The 22,774-nt window shown below is 38.4% G+C and overlaps 1 long non-coding RNA gene across 2 annotated transcripts in view; it reads left to right on the top strand.

The window, feature by feature from the left end:
* LOC131507579 (uncharacterized) overlaps positions 1-22,774 on the top strand; it is a 220,811-nt gene that overhangs the window by 135,691 nt on the left and 62,346 nt on the right. Inside the window, exons 2-3 of one of the 2 annotated variants that reach the window (XR_009259564.1) lie at positions 16,690-16,841; positions 17,063-17,113. The exons of the other annotated variant lie outside the window; for it this stretch is intronic. This is a non-coding gene — a long non-coding RNA (uncharacterized LOC131507579). The remainder of the gene's footprint in view (positions 1-16,689; positions 16,842-17,062; positions 17,114-22,774) is intronic. 2 annotated transcript variants of the gene reach the window in all.

Genomic DNA, 22,774 nt, shown 5'->3' with positions numbered 1-22,774 from the left:
TTTTTAAGTTTATTTATTCTGAGAGGAGGTGGGGAGGAGCAGAAAGAGAGGGAGAGAAAGAATCCCAAGCAGGCTCTGCACTTTAGTGCAGATTTGGACGCAGGGCTCCAACCCATGAACCAAGAGATCATGACCTGAGCCAAAGTAGGGTGCTTAACCAACTGAGCCACCCAAGTGCCCCTGCTTTTACACTTCTTTTTTAACAATTTAAATCGAAATTAGTTAACATATAGTGTAATAATGATTTTAGGAATAGAATATAGTGATTCCTTACATGTAACACCCAGTGCTCATCCCAACAAGTGCCCTCCTTAATGCCCATCACTCATTTAGCCCATCCCCCCTCCCAGCATCCCTCCAGCAATCCTCAGTTTGTTCTCTGTATTTAAATTTCTTATAGTTTGTTTTCCTCTCTGTTTTTATCTTATTTTTGCTTCCCTTGCCCTATGTTCATCTGTTTTGTTTCTTAAATTCCACATATGAGTGAAATCATACGGTATTTTACTTTCTCTGACTTATTTCACTTAGCAGAATACACTCTATTCCATCCATATTATTGCAAATGGCAAGATTTTATTACTTTTGATCACCAAGTAATATTCCATTGTGTGTATGTGTGTATGTGTGTGTGTGTGTGTGTGTGTGTGTGTGTGCGCGTGCGCGTGAGGTGTACCACATCTTATTTATTCATTCATCAGTTGATGGATATTTGGGCTCTTTCCATAATTTGGCTATTGTTGATAGAGCTGCTATAAATATAGGGATGAATGTGCCTCTTTGAATCAGCATTTTTATGTCCTTTGGGTAAATGCACAGTAGTGCAATTCCTGATTCATAGATTAGCTCTGTTTTTAAGTTTTTGTATACTGTTTTCCAGAGTGGCTGCACCAGTTTGCATTCCCACCAGCACTGCAAAAGGGTTCCCCTTTCTCTGCATCCTTGCCAACATCTGTTATTTCCTGAGTTAATTTTAGTCATTCTGACAGATGGTATTTCATTGTGGTTTTGATTTGTATTTCCATTCTGAGGTGGTATCTCACTGTGGTTTTGATTTGTATTTCCCTGTTGATGAGTGATGTTGAGCATCTTTTCATGTGTCTGTTAGCCATCAATGGAACAGTGTCTATTCATGTATTCTTTGGAAAAGTGTCTATTCATGTCTTTTGCCCTTTTCTTCATTGGATTATTTGTTTTTTGGATATTCTTTATAGATTTTGGATACTAACCCTCTATCAGATATGTCATTTGCAAATATATTCTCCCATTCTTTTGGTTACCTTTTAGCTTTTCCAATTGTTTCCTTTCCTGTGCAGAAGCTTTTTATATTGATGAGGTCCCAATAGCTCATTTTTGCTTTTGTTTCCCTTGCCTCTGGAGACATGTCAAATAAGAAGTTGCTGTGGCTGAGGTCAAAGAGTTTGTTGCCTGTTTTCTCCTCTAGGATTTTGATGGCTTCCTGTCTTACATTTAGGTCTTTACATTCATCCTCTCTGAGTTTATTTTTGTGTATGGTGTGAAAAAGTGGTCCAGTTTCATTCTTCTGCATGTCATTGTCCAGTTTTCCTAACACCATTTACTGCAGAGACTGTCTTTTTTTCCATTGGGTACTCTTTCCTGCTTTGTTGAAGATTAGTTGGCCATATATTTGTGGGTCCATTTCTGGGTTCTCTATTCTGTTCCATTGATCTATGTTTCTGTTTTTGTGCCAGTACCATACTGTCTTGATGATTACAGCTTTGTAATACAGTGTGAAGTTCAGAATTGTGATGCCTCCAGCTTTGATTTTCTTTTTCAACCTTGCTTTGTCTGTTCAGGGTCTTTTCTGGTTCCATATAAGTTTTAGTATTGTTTATTCTAGCTTGTGAAGAATACTGGTGCTATTTTTTTTTTTATATAAATGTCATTTATTCACTTAGATTAGTTCCCATTATCTCTTCCATTTTAAATGTAACAAAAAATTAGAGTACATACTGTGCATTAAGGTAGTTTAATGATTGGAACTACCATAGCACACTCAATTTAAAATAACTAAAAGATTCCATAGTCTACTGGATGCCTCTACTCTGACTACACATGAAAATTACTGGTGAAGTCTTTTTTAAATTTTATTTTATTTTATTATTATTTTTTTTAATTTTTATTATTTTTTTTTATTTTTTAATATATGAAATTTACTGTCAGATTGGTTTCCATACAACACCCAGTGCTCATCCCAAAAGGTGCCCTCCTCAATACCCATCACCCACCCTGCCCTCCCTCCCACCCCCCATCAGCCCTCGGTTTGTTCTCAGTTTTTAACAGTCTCTTATGCTTTGGCTCTCTCCCACTCTAACCTCTTTTTTTTTTTTTTCCTTCCCCTCCCCCATGGGTTTCTGTTACGTTTCTCAGGATCCACATAAGAGTGAAACCATATGGTATCTGTCTTTCTCTGTATGGCTTATTTCACTTAGCATCACACTCTCCAGTTCCATCCACGTTGCTACAAAAGGCCATATTTCATTTTTTCTCATTGCCACGTAGTATTCCATTGTGTATATAAACCACAATTTCTTTATCCATTCATCAGTTGATGGACATTTAGGCTCTTTCCATAATTTGGCTATTGTTGAGAGTGCTGCTATAAACATTGGGGTACAAGTGCCCCTATGCATCAGTACTCCTGTATCCCTTGGATAAATTCCTAGCAGTGCTATTGCTGGGTCATAGGGTAGGTCTATTTTTAATTTTCTGAGGAACCTCCACACTGCTTTCCAGAGCAGCTGCACCAATTTGCATTCCCACCAACAGTGCAAGAGGGTTCCCGTTTCTCCACATCCTCTCCAGCATCTATAGTCTCCTGATTTCTTCATTTTGGCCACTCTGACTGGCGTGAGGTGGTATCTGAGTGTGGTTTTGATTTGTATTTCCCTGATAAGGAGCGACGTTGAACATCTTTTCATGTGCCTATTGGCCATCCGGATGTCTTCTTTAGAGAAGTGTCTATTCATGTTTTCTGCCCATTTCTTCACTGGTTATTTGTTTTTCGGGTGTGAAGTTTGATGAGCTCTTTATAAATTTTGGATACTAGCCCTTTGTCCGATATGTCATTTGCAAATATCTTTTCCCATTCTGTTGGTTGTCTTTTAGTTTTGTTGGTTGTTTCCTTTGCTGTGCAGAAGCTATTTATCTTCATAAGGTCCCAGTAATTCACTTTTGCTTTTAATCCCCTTGCCTTTGGGGATGTGCCGAGTAAGAGATTGCTACGGCTGAGGTCAGAGAGGTCTTTTCCTGCTTTCTCCTCTAAGGTTTTGATGGTTTCCTGTCTCACATTCAGGTCCTTTATCCATTTTGAGTTTATTTTTGTGAATGGTGTGAGAAAGTGGTCTAGTTTCAACCTTCTGCATGTTGCTGTTCAGTTCTCCCAGCACCATTTGTTAAAGAGACTGTCTTTTTTCCATTGGATGTTCTTTCCTGCTTTGTCAAAGATGAGTTGGCCATACGTTTGTGGGTCTAGTTCTGGGGTTTCTATTCTATTCCATTGGTCTATGTGTCTGTTTTTATGCCAATACCATGCTGTCTTGATGATGACAGCTTTGTAGTAGAGGCTAAAGCCTGGGATTGTGATGCCTCCTGCTTTGGTCTTCTTCTTCAAAATTACTTTGGCTATTCGGGGCCTTTTGTGGTTCCATATGAATTTTAGGATTGCTTGTTCTAGTTTCAAGAAGAATGCTGGTGCAATTTTGATTGGGATTGCATTGAATGTGTAGATAGCTTTGGGTAGTATTGACATTTTGACAATATTTATTCTTCCAATCCATGAGCAGGGAATGTCTTTCCATTTCTTTATATCTTCTTCAATTACCTGCATAAGCTTTCTATAGTTTTCAGCATACAGATCTTTGACATCTTTGGTTAGATTTATTCCTAGGTATTTTATGATTCTTGGTGCAATTGTGAATGGGATCAGTTTCTTTATTTGTCTTTCTGTTGCTTCATTGTTAGTGTATAAGAATGCAACTGATTTCTGTACATTGATTTTGTATCCTGCAACTTTGCTGAATTCATGTATCAGTTCTAGCAGACTTTTGGTGGAGTCTATCGGATTTTCCATGTATAATATCATGTCATCTGCAAAAAGCGAAAGGTTGACTTCATCTTTGCCAATTTTGATGCCTTTGATTTCCTTTTGTTGTCTGATTGCTGATGATAGAACTTCCAGCACTATATTAAACAACAGCGGTGAGAGTGGGCATCCCTGTCGTGTTCCTGATCTCAGGGAAAAAGCTCTCAGTTTTTCCCCGTTGAGGATGATGTTAGCTGTGGGCTTTTCATAAATGGCTTTTATGATCTTTAAGTATGTTCGTTCTATCCCGACTTTCTCCAGGGTTTTTATTAAGAAAGGGTGCTGGATTTTGTCAAAGGCCTTTTCTGCATCGATTGACAGGATCATATGGTTCTTCTCTTTTTTTTTGTTAATGTGATGTATCACGTTGATCGATTTGCGAATGTTGAACCAGCCCTGCATCCCAGGAATGAATCCCACTTGATCATGGTGAATAATTCTTTTTATATGCTGTTGAATTCGATTTGCTAGTATCTTATTGAGAATTTTTGCATCCATATTCATCAGAGATATTGGCCTGTAGTTCTCTTTTTTTTACTGGGTCTCTGTCTGGTTTAGGAATCAAAGTAATACTGGCTTCATAGAATGAGTCTGGAAGTTTTCCTTCCCTTTCTATTTCTTGGAATAGCTTGAGAAGGATAGGTATTATCTCTGCTTTAAACGTCTGGTAGAACTCCCCTGGGAAGCCATCTAGTCCTGGACTCTTATTTGTTGGGAGATTTTTGATAACCGATTCAATTTCTTCGCTGGTTATGGGTCTGTTCAAGCTTTCTATTTCCTCCTGATTGAGTTTTGGAAGAGTGTGGGTGTTTAGGAATTTGTCCATTTCTTCCAGGTTGTCCAATTTGTTGGCATATAATTTTTCATAGTATTCCCTGATAATTGTTTGTATCTCTGAGGGATTGGTTGTAATAATTCCATTTTCATTCATGATTTTATCTATTTGGGTCATCTCCCTTTTCTTTTTGAGAAGCCTGGCTAGAGGTTTGTCAATTTTGTTTATTTTTTCAAAAAACCAACTCTTGGTTTCGTTGATCTGCTCTACCGTTTTTTTAGATTCTATATTGTTTATTTCTGCTCTGATCTTTATGATTTCTCTTCTTCTGCTGGGTTTAGGCTGCCTTTGCTGTTCTGCTTCTATTTCCTTTAGGTGTGCTGTTAGATTTTGTATTTGGGATTTTTCTTGTTTCTTGAGATAGGCCTGGATTGCAATGTATTTTCCTCTCAGGACTGCCTTCGCTGCGTCCCAAAGAGTTTGGATTGTTGTATTTTCGTTTTCGTTTGTTTCCATATATTTTTTAATTTCTTCTCTAATTGCCTGGTTGACCCACTCATTCGTTAGTAGGGTGTTCTTTAACCTCCATGCTTTTGGAGGTTTTCCAGACTTTTTCCTGTGGTTGATTTCAAGCTTCATAGCATTGTGGTCTGAAAGTATGCATGGTATAATTTCAATTCTTGTAAACTTATGAAGGGCTGTTTTGTGACCCAGTATATGATCTATCTTGGAGAATGTTCCATGTGCACTCGAGAAGAAAGTATATTCTGTTGCTTTGGGATGCAGAGTTCTAAATATATCTGTCAAGTCCATCTGATCCAATGTATCATTCAGGGCCCTTGTTTCTTTTTTGACTGTGTGTCTAGATGATCTATCCATTTCTGTAAGTGGGGTGTTAAAGTCCCCTGCAATGACCACATTCTTATCAATAAGGTTGCTTATGTTTATGAGTAATTGTTTTATATATCTGGGGGCTCCGGTATTTGGTGCATAGACATTTATAATTGTTAGCTCTTCCTGATGGATAGACCCTGTAATTATTATATAATGCCCTTCTTGATCTCTTGTTACAGCCTTTAATTTAAAGTCTAGTTTGTCTGATATAAGTATGGCTACTCCAGCTTTCCTTTGGCTTCCAGTAGCATGATAAATAGTTCTCCATCCCCTCACTCTCAATCTAAAGGTGTCTTCAGGTCTAAAATGAGTCTCTTGTAGACAGCAAATAGATGGGTCTTGTTTTTTTATCCATTCTGATACCCTATGTCTTTTGGTTGGCACATTTAATCCATTTACATTCAGTGTTATTATAGAAAGATACGGGTTTAGAGTCATTGTGATGTCTGTATGTTTTATGCTTGTAGTGATGTCTCTGGTACTTTGTCTCACAGGATCCCCCTTAGGATCTCTTGTAGGGCTGGTTTCATGGTGACAAATTCCTTCAGTTTTTGTTTGTTTGGGAAGACCTTTATCTCTCCTTCTATTCTAAATGACAGACTTGCTGGATAAAGGATTCTCGGCTGCATATTTTTTCTGTTTAGCACACTGAAGATATCGTGCCAAGCCTTTCTGGCCTGCCAAGTTTCAAAGGAGAGATCAGTCACGAGTCTTATAGGTCTCCCTGTATATGTGAGGGCACGTTTATCCCTTGCTGCTTTCAGAATTTTCTCTTTATCCTTGTATTTTGCCAGTTTCACTATGATATGTCGTGCAGAAGATCGATTCAAGTTACGTCTGAAGGGAGTTCTCTGTGCCTCTTGGATTTCAATGCCTTTTTCCTTCCCCAGTTCAGGGAAGTTCTCAGGTATAATTTCTTCAAGTACCCCTTCAGCACCTTTCCCTCTCTCTTCCTCCTCTGGGATACCAATTATGCATATATTATTTCTTTTTAGTGTATCACTTAGTTCTCTAATTTTCCCCTCATACTCCTGGATTTTTTTATCTCTCTTTCTTTCAGCTTCCTCTTTCTCCATAACTTTATCTTCTAGTTCACCTATTCTCTCCTCTGCCTCTTCAATCCGAGCCGTCGTGGTTTCCATTTTGTTTTGCATTTCGTTTAAAGCGTTTTTCAGCTCCTCGTGACTGTTCCTTAGTCCCTTGATCTCTGTGGCAAGAGATTCTCTGCTGTCCTGTATACTGTTTTCAAGCCCAGCGATTAATTTTATAACTATTATTCTAAATTCACTTTCTGTTATATTATTTAAATCCTTTTTGATCAGTTCATTAGCTGTTGTTATTTCCTGGAGATTCTTCTGAGGAGAATTCTTCCGTTTGGTCATTTTGGATAGTCCCTGGAGTGGTGAGGACCTGTAGGGCACTTCCCCCGTGCTGTGGTGTATAACTGGAGTTGGTGGGCGGGGCCACAGTCCGACCTGATGTCTGCCCCCAGCCCACCGCTGGGGCCACAGTCAGACTGGTGTGTGCCTTCTCTTCCCCTCTCCTAGGGGCGGGATTCACTGTGGGGTGGCGTGGCCCGTCTGGGCTACTTGCACACTGCCAGGCTTGTGGTGCTGGGGATCTGGCGTATTAGCTGGGGTGGGTAGGCAAGGTGCACGGGGGCAGGAGGGGCAGGCTTAGCTCGCTTCTCCTTAGGTGATCCACTTCAGGAGGGGCCCTGTGGCAGTGGGAGGGAGTCAGATCCGCTGCCGGAGGTTTGGCTCCGCAGAAGCACAGAGTTGGGTGTTTGCGAGGAGTGAGCAAGTTCCCTGGCAGGAACTGGTTCTCTTTGGGATTTTGGCTGGGGGATGGGCGGGGAGATGGCGCTAGCGAGCGCCTTTGTTCCCCGCCAAGCTGAGCTCTGCCGTCCTGGGGCTCAGCAGCTCTCCCTCCCTTTGTCCTCCAGCCTTCCCTCTTTCCGAGCAGAGCTGTTAACTTATGACCTCCCAGACGCTAAGTCGCGCTTGCTGTCAGAACACAGTCTGTCTGGCCCCTCCGCTTTTGCCAGCCAGACTCGGGGGCTCTGCTTGGCCGGCAGGCCGACCCTCCGCCCTGGCTCCCTCCCGCCAGTCCATGGAGTGCACACCGCCTCTCTGCCCTTCCTACCCTCTTCCGTGGGCCTCTCGTCTGCGCTTGGCTCCGGAGACTCTGTTCTGCTAATCCTCTGGCGGTTTTCTGGGTTCTTTAGGCAGGTGTAGGTGGAATCTAAGTGATCAGCAGGACGTGCGGTGAGCCCATTGTCCTCCTACGCTGCCATCTTCTGGAACTCTACTGGTGTTATTTTGATAGGGATTGCATTGAATATGTAGATTGCTTTGGGTAGTATCAATATTTTAACAATATTTGTTCTTCCAATCCATGAGCATGGAATGTTTTTCCATTTCTTTGGGTCTTCCTCAATTCTGTAACATAAACTTTCTATAGTTTTCAGTGTATAGATCTTTTACCTCTTTGTTTAGGTTTATTCCTAGATATTTTATGGTTTTCGGTGCAATTGTAAATGGGATCAATTCCTTGATTTCTCTTTCTGCTGTTTCATTATTGGTGTATAGGAATGCAACTGATTTCTGTGCATTGATTTTATATCCTATGGCTTTGCTGAATTAATGTATCAGTTTTACCATCTTCTCGGTGGAGTCTTTTGGGTTTTCTATATAGGGTATCATGTTATCTGCAAAGAGTGAAAGTTTGCTTCCTCCTTGCTGATTTTGATGACGTTGATTTGTTTTTATTGTCTGATTGCTGAGGCTAGGGCTTCCAACATTATGTTGAATAACAGTGTTGAGAGTGGGCATCTCTGTCATGTTCCTGACCTTAAGGGGAAAACTCTCAGTTTTTTTGCATTCAGGATGATATTAGTGGTGGATCTTTCGTAGATAACCTTTATGATCTTGAGGCATGTTCCTTCTATCCCTACTTTCTTGAGGGTTTTTATCCAGAAAGGATGCTGTATTTTGTCAGATCCTTTTTCTACATCTCTTGAGAAGACCATGTGGTTCTTATCCTTTATTTTATTAATGTGGTGTATCACATTGATTGATTTGCAGATATTGAACCAGCCCTGCATCCCAGGAATAAATCCCACTTGGTCGTGGTGAATAATTCTTTTAATGTATTGTTGGATCCAGTTTGGCTAGTATCTTGTTGAGAATTTTTGCATCTATGTTCATCAGGGAAATTGGTTTGTAGTTTTCTCTTTTAGTGGAGTGTTTATCCAGTTTTGGAATCAATACTGGCCTTGTAGAATGAGTTGGAAGTTTTATTTCAATTTCTGTTTTTTGGAACAACTTCAAAAGAATAGGTGTTTGCTCTTATTTAAATGTTTGGTAGAATTCCCCTGAAAAGCCATCTGGCCCTGGATTCTTGTTTGTTGGGAGTGCTTTTTGACTTCTTAAGTAAAATAATGTATTAAATAGTTGTTAAGGCCTCCATGGCCTATTCAGTATTTTTTTTTTAATTGAGCTTATTTGTAGTCAAATGGATGAGTCTCTGTTCCTAGAGATTAATACCTTGGAGTCTAGGAGCAGACATCATGCAGACTTCCTTTCTGGTACTCCTCTTCACTGTTGTTATAGCTTCTTATTTTTTCCTTTAATTTTGTTTGTTTATTTATTTTGAGAGAGAGACAGAGAAAGAGAGACAGAGAGACAGAGAGGAACCAATCAGGGGAGGAACGGAAAGAGAAGGAGAGAGAGAATACCAAGCAGGCTCTGCACTGTCAGTGCAGAGTCCAATGCAGGGCTTGAACTCATGAACCATGAGATCATGACCTGAGCTGAAATCAAGAGTCTGTGGCTCAACCGACTGAGCTACCCAGGAGCTCCTGTTGTTATGTCTCTTGATGCTTCAATTACTGTATTTATCTCAGGATACTGAAGCAATCGATATGTCAAGTGCTTCTTCTAAACTGAGAACTCCTTGAGACAAGGGCTTATATCTCTTTTAGCAATCTATCAGTGCCAAGCAACTCACAGTGATTGACAGATTGCTAGTACTAGATCAATGTTTGTTGAATTTAAATTGAGACTATCCATTGCTTGATCCTTATGTTTCTTCCAACAGATTTATTGTTCTTTCCTTTAGTTTTGGAAAATTAGCAGTAATTTTTCTACCTAATTTATATTGATGGCAGAAGTCTTGGTTATTAGATCCAGCTTCTAGGGCTTTATCTGGACCAAATCAGAAACATAGATATCAGATAGAGCTATTGATAATGATTCAAAATACTTTTATTCAAAAAAGTAATGTATGCGTGATTGAAATGTTCTTTTAAATTTTTTTTTATTTTTTTTAACGTTTATTTATTATTGAGAGACAGAGAGAGACAGAGTATGAGCAGGGGAGAGGCAGAAAGAGGAGGAGACACAGAATCCGAAGCAGGCTCCAGGCTCTGAGCTGTTAGCACATAGCCTGACGTGGGGCTCGAACTCACAAACCGTGAGATCATGACCCAAGCTGAAGTCGGACACTCAACCAACTGAGCCACCCAGGTGCCCCTAAAATTTTTCAATGTTTATTTATTTTTGAGAGAGAGAGAGAGAGAGAGAGAGAGAGAGAGAGAGAGAGAGACCAAGGGTGAGCAGGGGAGGGACAGAGAGAGAGAAACCCACAGAATCTGAGGCAGGCTCCAGGCTCTGAGATGTCAGCACAGAGCCCTGCACAGGGCTCAAACTCACCAACCATGAGATCATGACCTGAGCTGAGGTCGGAGGCCCAACCAGCTGAGCCGCTCAGATGCCCCAATTGAAATTTTCAATAATTTAGAATTATTTAAAAATTTATTAGTAAGTAGAGTGTAAAAACTATTAACTTCCCTCTTAATCATCTCCCAATCTCCTCCTTTTCCCAGTGAGAACACCTATCATGTTTGGTACCTATCTTTCCATATGTTTTTCTTTGCATTTGGAATCACATGTGTGCACATGTATGCACAAATACACCCTATCTATACGAAAAATATTTCCATAAACAAAATCATACTATGAAGATTTTCTGTTGATAAATCTTTTCCCTGTTGATAAAATTTGTTTTTGTTTTTAACTGTAAAACGAAGGCAATAATAATTTTGAACATGTTTCTTTGAATATGTCAGGATTCTGTAGCATAGATTCACAGAAGTGGAATCACTGAGTGAAAAGACATGCACACCTAAAATAGATGCCAAATTACCCTCTAAAATGGTTGCACCAATTTATGCTATTAGTGTGAGAGTATTTCTTTTCATGCATTGGCAGCAATGGATATTATTTATGTTTATATATATATATATTTTTACCAGCTACGGTGTGCAAAAGGTTATCCCCTTGTTATTTTATTTACATTTACCTAATTACCAGTGAAATTTTCTTGAAGAATGAAATCTCTTCTAATGTTCTCAACAAAGTTTACATTCTGTGGTATTTCTGTTAACATTTGAATCATTATTTTAAAAATCAAGACATTATAAAAAAGAAGAATGACATCTTGCCACTTGCAATGATCTGGAAGGAGCTAGAGAATATTTTGCTAAGTGAAATAAGTCAGTCAGAGAAAGACAAATACCATATGATTTCACTCATATGTGGAATTTAAGAAACAAAACAGATGAACATAGTGGGAGCAAAAAAGAGGCAAACCAGGAAACAGACTCTTAACTATAGAGAACAAACTGCAGGCTATTGGAGGAGCGGTGGTCAGGGGGATGGGCTAAATAGATGATGGGGATTAAGGAGGGCACTTGTGATGAACACTGGGTGTTGTATGTAAGTGATGAATCACTAGATTCTACACCTGAAACTAATATTACACTGTGTGTTAACTAACTGGAATTTAAATAAAAACTTGAAGAAAAAAATCCAGGCCTTGCGAAATTGCATATTTTTCTAGTAGGGGATGTATGAATAGTGACTCTTTAGTTGTTTTAACTGTTGAATTATTTGACTGTAACTCACTTGAAAAGCTAAAAAAGTGGCGCCTGGATGGTTCAGTTGATTAAGCGGCTGACTTCAGTTCAGGTCATGATTTCATGGTCTGTGGGTTTGAGCCCCATGTCGGGCTCTGTGCTGATGGCTTAGAGCCTGGAGCTTGTTTTGGATTCTGTGTCTCCCTCTCTCTCTGCCCCTCTCTTGCTCACATTCTGTCTCTCTCTCAAAAATAAATAAACATTAAAAAAACGAGAGAAGCTAAAAGATATTCCCAAGCACTTTCTCCATTTTCAAGCCAATTTCCATCTTCTGGACATTCTGTCCACTCAGACTCTGCTCATTCTGCTCACTGGTTGTCCATTATGGTATGGTGCATTTAAAGCAAGGTGGTTCTTTTGCTAGAAAAGAACTGTTTTGAGGTTCTTCTTTTTTTTTTTTTTAATAATTAAAAAAAAATTTTTTTTAATGTTTATTTATTTTTGAGACAGAGAGAGACACAGCATGAACGGGGAAGGGGCAGAGACAGAGGGAGACACAGAATCAGAAGCAAGCTCCAGGCTCTGAGCCATCAGCCCAGAGCCGGACACGGGGCTCGAACCCACGGACTGTGAGCTCGTGACCTGAGCTGAAGTCGGACGCTCAACAGACTGAGCCACCCAGGCGCCCCAAGGTTCTTAATTCTTAATTTGTAATTCTTTAAGCATGGTTCTTTTAGTATTTTGAACATATTTATAATAGCAGTTTGGTAGTCTTTCTCTGCCAAAGCCACTATCTGGAAACCCTCAGAAACAGTTCCAATTGTCTGATTTTTTTCTTCCTCCAGTAGGAATAAAACTTTCCTTTTTTTTTCTTTTTTTTAATGTTTATTTACTTATGAGAGAGAGAGAGAGAGAGAGAGAGAGAGAGAGAGAGAGATAAGGGGAGGGGCAGAGAGGGAAAGAGAGAATCCTAAGCAGGACCCACACTCAGCATGAAGTCTGACGTGCAACTGTGAGATCATGAGCTAAAATCAAGAGTCGGACGCTTAGCCCACTGAACCGCCCAGGCACCCCTCCTATTTCTCTTTATATCTAACTTTTTTGTTGTTAAAAACTGGACATTTTTGATGTATTGTAAAAATTCTGGATTCTGATTTATTCCTTTCTGGGTTTTGTTGCCTCTATGTTATTTCCTTGTTTAGTAAGTTGCCTGGACTAATTCTGTGAAGTCTATCTCTCCTTTGATGTGTAGCCACTGATGTCTCTTCAGTGTTTTTGTTGTTTTTTCTTAATTCTTGCTTTTGTTTAAAAATCTGGTTTCTTAGAGGTCATCCTTGAGTCAACATGGCTTGGTTTTCAGCCAATGATTGGTCAGAGGTTGTGTTTATAGGGGAGGAAGAAAAATTTTTCCTCCATTCATCTTAGGTTCTTGGCTGAGGTTCTGTAATAAAAAAATAGCAAGACAAAATCAAGCAGAAGCTTGTTAACATGTGTGTATATGAGGAACTCAAGGAAGAGTAACTCAAAGAGGTGGCTTAGAATTCAGGTTTATATAGCATATTCAACAAAGAACAATATATTCGTAAAGAAATGACAGGACAAAGGAAAGCCATTTTAGGCCTCTGAGAGCAGCAAACCATTGGAAGGTAAAATACATGAAAAACTACCAGTAGATAAAGGCTACCAGGCTGATAAGATCTAGAGTTGTGTCCAGTGATTAACTTTTGTCCTTCTTGATGGAAAGGACAGGAGAGACACCTTCAAAACTTTATGTCCTGCTTTTAGCCAAATAAGGAGAAGGCAGGGAGCTTTTCTTATATCTGCTTCTCAAATGCCTTCAGCTCAAAATAATCCTTGTGTTAAAGTAGCATATTTTGGTGTGACATATTTTGATTTACTTCATGTTCAAACATCACAAGCCAGTAACATTTCCACTCTTTGTCAAAGGATATATGTGTGGTTTGGGGAATTCATTCAATGTTCCATCAATTTACAAGTCTTTCCTGACTTGCTACTTTGCCCTCTTGTTTCATCTCTACCTGTGTATATGGCCTCATGATCAGCCAAGGGTGTGTGAATTACTACCTAGTCTCACCATGTACTAATGTGCAGCTTCTCAGACTACGGGGGATATGTAACCTCTTCAAGGCCTAATATGTATATCTCATTCTCTGGATCTCCTTGTTAAATTTCTAGCTAGTCTGCCAGTTTGTTACTAGATCCAACCATCATCACCTTAGGCCATTTACGACCTTGGTCTTCTCCATTCTTTTAACATCAAGATGGCTACTCTTTCTGACAGTGCCCAGGAGCATGGGCTTTTTCTGACCTTTCCTCCAAGTCAAGACATTCCTCTCACGTAATAAAATTGCTGTTTTTCACAGCTCACCCCACCTCAGTAGAGCTGGAAACTGATGGTGCTGGTTGGGGGTTGGTAATAGCTCCAGGCCAAAACACCACAGACTCCCCCTATTATTACCAAAAACTCAGGATTTTTTTTTTTTTCTTGAATAGACATTTCACAGTTTGTTGTATGCCTTTAGTCCATTTACAATGAAATTGTACCTTTGGCCCATTTCAAAATTCTGAGATGTTAGCTTTTGATAATTTCATTCAGTTTTATCATTGCTTTATGAGAAGATCTGCTGAGCACCTTACTCTAGCATTCCAAACATCTTGTTCAAGACACTTAGCAGTCGTTCTCAGGGCCATAAAGATAAGGTTGCAGAGGCTGTTTATTTCTATTTTTTGAAAATTTGTGTAATTAAATACAACTGGTTTGGTGATTTATCTGGGCACTTGGCACTTATTGCCTACTAATAATCATCTCTTTGTTTAGAATTTTCTTGTAATTACTCAAAACAATCGCAGGGTATGATGACATTTTATTTATTTAACATTTTCCTTATCAACTGCTAATTGAGTAACCTTACACTGGTTAATAAAGTGAATGTTTTCATTAAATTCTAGTATTTATTTAGTTCTCTTTCTGACTTGCACCTCCCTGATTCTTCACTTCATAGATAGCAATGTGCTGCTTTTGTGGCACATGGAGATTATTAAGTGACAATTCTCTGAGACTCTCTTTCCCTTTCTGCTCTTCCATTCATCCCTGTGGTTAATGGCTTTGCAAAGTCTCCCTTCTCAAGGACATTTTTTCAACCAGTTTCAGGACCCCGTTTAGATCATTTGTGTTCAGTCTTGCCTCTTACATTTTTCTTTTTTTTTTCTTATAGTTTTCTCCCTTTGTAGTTGAGAGACATACTACTGCCTTAAACAGTAACTTTTAAACCTTTAAAAATCTCTAAGTTAAGTGGAATGGTAGAATAGAAGTTCAGGCCTAGAAAATATAAATTTGGTTCTGATTCTCTTCACCTGTGAAATTAAGAAGTTGGGCTAGTTCAGTTCTAAGATTACCTCTGGCTCCATAGCGCTGTGATTCTGTGGATTTGAATTCCCATCTTAACTCTGAAATATGCCTATTTAATAGATTTGGTCTTACACATTAAAACCCAATTAACATATATGTGCAACAAATAAGAAAAATAGGTATGTGTTAATTAATTGCTCATTTAATAAATTTGTCCTGGGAGGGTGAGATAAAATTTAAAGATTGAAATAAACCTTCTTCCTTTTCATGACATGTTCTCAAACACAAACTGTCTTATGGAGGTGATTTGGTTCCAGCAGCTCCCTCTTTCATAGACGAGGAAAGCATTGAAAAGTTAATAGACTGGCAGGCAAGGTCACAGAGGAGGTTAGTGTGAGAGCCAGAAATGTGATTTCTAACTCTAAATAGCCTTCCACTCCCTGCTCATCCATAAGCCTTTGCTGCTGCCTTCTCCTTCTTCTGTTTTTAGAAACACATTTAGACCATTTTGAGATGTGCTAATTATTCAGTGTGTATTAAATATCCATGTGAATTTGGAGACTGAAACAATTTGCCATGTATTTATTGCATCTACACACTCTGAGCACATGCTTGGCTTGTAAATGAGTCACTATATTACTTCACCATATAACAATACATTGATACTTATATTAAATAGTTGTTATTTTACAAGTTTATGTTAATTTTTATTTGAAATATTTCAAAGCAAATGTGGCCATTTATTTACTCCCTGTTAGAGAAAGTGCACTTTATTTTTATTATTTCTTTTCAACTCTCTATTTCCTTTTGGTTGAGATTAGAATTAATCTTGGCTCCTTTGCCTCCCCCAAATAATAAAAAATGTCTTTTACTGAATGTCTACTATCTAAATGGCCCTATGCTAAATACTTTACAAAGAGGGATCTAATTCTTGAAATAATCCTGCAAACTAGGACTTGCTTTGCAGGTGGGAAGACTGGCTTAGAGAGATGAGTAACGTAGGGACCTACTGCTAGTAGGTGGTATGAATGGTTTTCAAAGACAGAACTCTGACTCTAAAACTTGCATCCTTTTCATTACCTGACATATATCTTCCCTGCCTACCACTCCTTTGGGCTCCTTTAAGGCATATTTGTGGATGTTGGTTATTTTATTTTATTTATTTTTTGTCTGTGCTGTATCTAGTTTTTATTTTGTTTTTGGAACTGTCTTTTTTTGCCATGGCATGCAATTCTGAAAGTGTTCTTAATTATTTGGCCCTGATTTCCCTGACAAAAGCTTGGGCATATAATCCAAATAGGGATTGCACAATCGAAAGGCTGACATAGACATTCGGGGTACTCTTTTTGCTGAATTTGTAGGCTCTGAGGACCATATACATTATCTCTGCCTTTATACAGTGAGGGTTATCTGGGAGAGCAGCGATTAGGGAAAGAGTGAGGGACATGATAACACTGTTTGAACCCCTTCAACCTTCTGTGCCTGAGACCAGTCCATCCCTCTGTAACTTCCAGATTAAGCATAACAATATATTCCTGCTGTTGCATAAACCAGCTTCAGTTAGATTTCTGCTACTTGCAAACAAACAGTCCTAATTGAGAATTCCTAACACGTATGTACTTTTATAGGACTTGAACAGCATTGTGAAGCTTGTCAGTGATAACTTCATCCCATGTAATGCTGACTATTTGGTGGTTACATGGCTGTTCCAGGTGATCAACCCAAGCTCCTCAACCTGGAGTCCCAGTGAAGGCAACTATTTGCCTGAATGAAGACTCAGGTATGTAAAATTCATGATGGCTGGGTAGAGATGCCCACTCATCTTCCACAATTGGGAAAGGAAGTCTGGGGGGAAGAGATGCAAAGGACTTAAGAATGATAAGCTCTTCTTAAGGTTGCATTTAATTTGATGTGCTGAAGCTTCTGTTCTTGGTGCTGAATATTCATGTTTTGTGAGGAATCCCAGAGGCTTCACAACAGTGTCATTTTCTACAATTCTAGAGTGAAGAGAAATGTGCCTTTTGCTGATAATGTACCTGAAGGGTGATGAAGGTGAGCTGTGGAGTTGTTTTTAACCATTTGCATTCTGACAAGTCATGTTATAAAAAGCTCACAATTCAGAAGATATTAACACTATGGGAGTTCTTGCTTAATTCCTGGTAAACTTGTTTTTAAAGGAGGATATGTGGAGGGCAAAAAGGCATAAGTAACCCATCTTTTAATAAACCCTAGTTAAACTCAGTGTGAGATGCATGCATTATTTCAAAGTAATTAACTTCTTGACTCAGTTTAAATTGCCATAAATTACATATGCACCAATGACTTAGCCACCCTCTCCCCCTAGTAGTGCAAAATGTCATGGGTTGATAACAGGGTTAGAAGTAAATTGAAGCCAAAATGAATTCTTAATTCATGCAGGTTGATAGGATTCCTTATCACTACTCCCTGTTCAAATGCAAAGACTTGCTATCTTTTTACTTGCCAGCACTTTCCATCATGCTATAGGAAGATTTCTTAATAAATACTATTCTGAGACATTTGCCTTTGGGGAAGCAGAGTAACAGGAGAAAGTGAAATGTGGTTAGATTAGAAAAACAGAAACAGACTTCTTACATGAAGCAATTGGGAACAATGGGTGGTAGGTTAATTGAAAAAGTCATTTTGAGGGGGAATCATAAAAAATAAAACATACACACTTAAATGTTTTATTTTAATGTAAAAAATTTAAATATATATTCATTTGCCAACTTCATTAACATAATCTGAGGCCTTTCTTTGAGCAGATCTCCACCACTTGGAGTTCTGTATCTTTTTTCTTGACAAAACTGAATCCATGAGTCTATGTCTCTCATATCCTATTTCCAGGTTCCATTTCTTTAGAAAGGGTCAGATTTAAAAATATGTATGAGGCTGCCTATTTCCAGATTCCATCTAAATTTTTTGGATTCCCCCATTTTATTCACATGTATTTCCATAGCAATTTTTGATAGTGGTCCTATTTAGAACATCTTTTCACAACATTCACCTTGGTTTTCATAGTAAAACACCTTCCATTGTTTTTTGAACTCATATTTCAGTGGCTAACACAATAGTTCATTAAATATTTTAATTGCCTTGATAACTTCACCTGGTATAAACAAAGTAGGAACAAACACAATTGACTCTTCATAAAAGTACAGCCTGACTAGTGGGCCCATAATTGGGTAGAAGGCTAGGAAGATGCCTGTAAGTTTGTCATGCTATGGATATTAATTTGGTGAGCTTATCAGAAGGAATGGCACAGATCTGTTAATCTAATGAATAGTTTAAATGAAGGTTAATTAGGACTTGCTACAGTATAATGTTTTTAGAGAAGGAACTGGACTGAACCTTGTACTCAACAGACATTTTTTTTTTCTTTTTCAATCACTGATCTTTGCCTCAATGAGAGCAAGGAGAAGAAACCCGCAAGAAACTCAGACATCATTAAAAGTAGACGTGTGTGTGTATGTGTGTGTGTGTGTGTGTGTGTGTGTGTGTGTGTGTGTATGTTTTCAGAGTGAATAAGCCAATTAGAAGTGAACTCTGGTATCCATTGTAGCCACCAGGAGTGGGATGGAGAGATGATAGGTGCATGCCTGCTGTGTTTGAAACAAGTGCAGGTAAGACTATAACCAGACTGGGACTGCTGGGGTACACACTTGTTTAAATTCTGCTTTGAGACCTGACTCAATCCCAAAGACAATCTCCAGTGAACTTGTTATCTCACAAATGTCACTGCCTTATTCCCTGTGGCTTTACAGGGAGGAATGTCAAAGTGATAAACTGGAAAGTGCATGCTGCCCTTGCCAGGCTGCTGTAAACATGTATCCAGCCTTCTCTCTATCAAAATCCCATAGCACTTGTTTGCAATCAGGTTCCATCCCCATACCATAGCAAGGGAACCAGAACTATGACAGGATGGCAGTTATAAATGTTTGGTAGCTTGGGGTAGGCTATAGATCGTTGAACGTAAATGCCATCTTTTTCCAACTAAACTGTGTTGCCATTACAATTTATAAGAACCAGTTTTTAATGCATTACTGATTAATGGGACAATACAATTATACCTATTAATGAAAAATAATTCTTGGTGTGCTTGGGGCTACAGAATTATTGAATTTGTCATCTATTGAGTATCTACAGGCTATAAACTTATTTGAGCATAGAGTAGAAGGCAAGAGGAAAAGGAATTGTGTTCACATTTTGGTAGATGCTAAGCAGGATCTTGCTTCTGCCTTGTGTGGGCAATCACCAGGTCTTATTGCAATGGATGTTACAAGCCTCTGTAAACATTCACACCACAAATGGACATGCAGAAGCCTTTCAGTTTATCCTGCTTTCTGAATGTTCCCTTGATAGGAACATGATTCATAGGTAATGAAATCTAAGCCATGTGGTTCTCAAGGGTTGTGGGACTGAGCTCCTCCTAATGGGAAAGGCTGATTCCAGATAAGCAGGCCTTGTTCTGATGTGTGATCAATGCTGAGAATTCTGTGCCTTCCTCCCACTCCCCAATCAGAAACAGGACAGGAGGAGTGAAGAAAGGGGGTCTGGACTCAAAAGAATTGTTTGTAGAATTTGTGAAAGGCTTTTTACTTATGCTATTAACTTTGCATGTATAGTATTAGATGACATTATGGGGACAGAACTGTTTTCTATTAATATGAATAAGAAAATTAGGTATTTTTTTTAGCCTTTTTTCAAAGACTTCCTGACTCATTTCCCTCCTTGCTTTCTTTTGAGTTCTAGCTCTGTCTGACTCACCCATGAAGTTTCTAGTTAGGAAAAAAGTGAGAAAAGCTAGATTTGGTCCCATAGGTAGATAACTATGATTAGAAACACTTATGTGTTTATGTTACTATATTTTACATGTGGAATTACATGTCAGGTAATTATAGTGGGCATAATTATCTTTCTACTGCAGTTCCTTATAACATAGGTATTAAAAAATGCTAAAGTGTTCTTTTCTGATATCTATGGACAATTGGATAGTGTCACAATTGGTTTTTAGTATCAGAATGTGGTTGTGGGCACTTGTATAAAACAAGACATATTCTTATTTAGGTAAATGGAAATGTTACTTACTGTAGCCACTGAAAAGATTATTATAAATCTTCTCATGATGCATTCATTAAAAAATAAAAATTGTGTCCTAAATAATTGAAGATATATTAATGATTCATACATGTGGGATTACTTGAAAAGCTCAACTTGTCCTTTAAGACACCATCTCTGCTGATTGTCAGGTGCTTTCATTTCTTGCAAATATTTCCTGTGCTTTTCCAATGACATATACTTTGTGCAGATTTGTGTATTTATTAATGACTCATCAAGTAATGTAAAAAAGGTGACAATATTGCATATTACATAATGACATTTCTTCTTTCTAGAGCTAAGTATTTTATATTAGCAGTTAGCCATGGTGCAGGATAGATAGCTATATGATGGGTAAAGTTTAGATTCAATTAATAAGACCTTTTAATATTTGGAAATTAAACAACTTAATTTTGTACTGCCAAAAAAAAAGAAAAACTGGTCTGATTTTAGGGTGACTCTGGGTCTGCTAATTAGGAAAGAGGCAGAAGCAATATAACACATCAGAAGCAGAAGAGTGACTGACTCCCAACAACTAGTGGAAATAAAGTAATTGTAGCTCAGCCGTAATTTTGGATCAAATGTGAAGAGTTTTTGGTTCTATATGTAAATATCAGATATTCTCAAATAGAGAAAAGATGTTTTTGTGTTTAGAGGTGCTATTCTTAAACTATCAAATATTGAAAATATGCTGCAGTCTATGGAAAAATCAGCTTAAAGTTTAAGACTATGTAGTTTCTTTATTCTACTTTTTTGTTAGCTCATCAGAATGAGAAATGTAAGCCTCAATTGTTCTCAAGGGCTTAACGGGCAATCTTGTTCAACTTTTCCCATATCATTGATTTATTCTGGACGTTGATCAAGTCTGACCCTGATCCAAGAACTGATGTGTGGGAAACAGAACACCACAATGACCATAGCACATATTCATTCAGGCTCCAAGATCTCTGAGAAAACTCGAGATCGTAAGGTTAAAAATAACCTGAAAGGACCTGAGTGAATTGCCCTTGGGAAAAACTAAAAATGTTTTTTAGTACACAGATAGGGGTGTTTTGCTTAAAGGAAGCCAGCTGTATATAGTACAGTGCATTCACTCCCTTCTTTGTCTTTGCTTCTATTGTAAAAATTCTTATCAGAACATATATATCTGCAAGATTGCTCTCGTTCGCAAGATACATACGATAGCTGAATCAGATGTACATTGTTGACATGCTTTGCTAAACTTCTGTTGTTAATCATTTCTGATCTGTTTTTCCTGAAAACGTGTATAAGAAGATGTACAATAAACCTTGGTACCTCCGGCTGTTGGCTCGGGGTCCCCTGTGGCTCCCTATACTGTCGTCTCTTTTTCTCAGTTCTTTCGCTGCCCCAGGTACACGGCCCATTGAGGTCGACATTGATGCTTCAGCATTGCAGGGACTTTGGCCTGAAGTGGGGTAGCAGGCAAAGCTAATCACCATTTGGATCTCATCCAGACATGAACCATTTCAGTGTATTATCTGTTTCTATAGGCTTTTAAAATATCATTTCAATACCAAATTTGCCATGACCCAGGGACTCCTCAGTCAAATTCTACGAGAAAGTTGAAAGAAATATGTCATCATTGATTAAGTCAGCCCACAATTGATTGCCTCATCCTATGACTAGGACCAAGTATTGTCAGAAGGATATGATACATTATTGAGTTATGTTATTATCAGCCATATGGGTAACATGAAAAATACTAAGAGTAGTATACTCAAGTGGAAGAAAGCTTTTAAACTTTGCTCCTTTCTTCATTAATTATTGGGAAACATTTGGAGGCAAGATAGTTTTGATTGACTACATATCTGAATATTGCTTTGGGGGGGTAGTTTCTTTCTGGCTAATTGAGTTAGAATACCTCTATAAAACTACATTCATTCAGAATGTGAGATCAGTTAAAATTCTCTAAGAGTGGCTATTGGTAGAAAATAGAAAAATGACATATCTTTCCTTATTGCCAAATGAAAAGTGGATTTGTAGGATTTTTGAGGTCTGTTATGGGTACCATTCAATGATACCACAGGTATCAGCTCATATGTGCTGGTATCCACTTATACTGCCTTCCTTTCTGTTACTATGGAAAAACTGTTTTCCTACTTATGACCAACACTTCCCTGGTCCCCATTTTCCTGTGCTTCTTAAAGAATTATGGCAATTTCTCTTTTCCTCTATAATCAATTTTCCCCGCTCTGATTTTTCATCAGTATAATGACATAGAATATCATCCACTAAAAAAGAATCTCTTGCATTTACTTCCCTCTCTAGCTCCCATCCCCTTCCTTAGCTTCTCCATAACAAAACTTCCAGAAAAACAATCAATTATCACCTGTGGCCAGTTTCTCTCCTCCCTTATTTCTTGGCAATTCTCTCCTCATGCTGTCAAAGTTTTCTTGTCAAAGTCATCAGTGACTTTCCTTTTGCTCATCAAATGACCAATCCCTGGTTCTTATCTTACTTAACTAAGTAACTCCCTTAACTTACTTATCTGACACAGGTGCTTATTCCCTAATTTTCAGTGTAGCTTTGGGAACACCATTCTTCCTTGATTCTTCTTTTACCTCACTGGGTACTTTT

This window comes from Neofelis nebulosa, chromosome 1 (assembly GCF_028018385.1).
Source record: "Neofelis nebulosa isolate mNeoNeb1 chromosome 1, mNeoNeb1.pri, whole genome shotgun sequence".
NCBI lineage: Eukaryota > Metazoa > Chordata > Mammalia > Carnivora > Felidae > Neofelis > Neofelis nebulosa.
The sequence above is the reverse complement of the archived record's forward strand: the minus strand, read 5'-3'. Positions and strand labels throughout refer to the sequence as shown.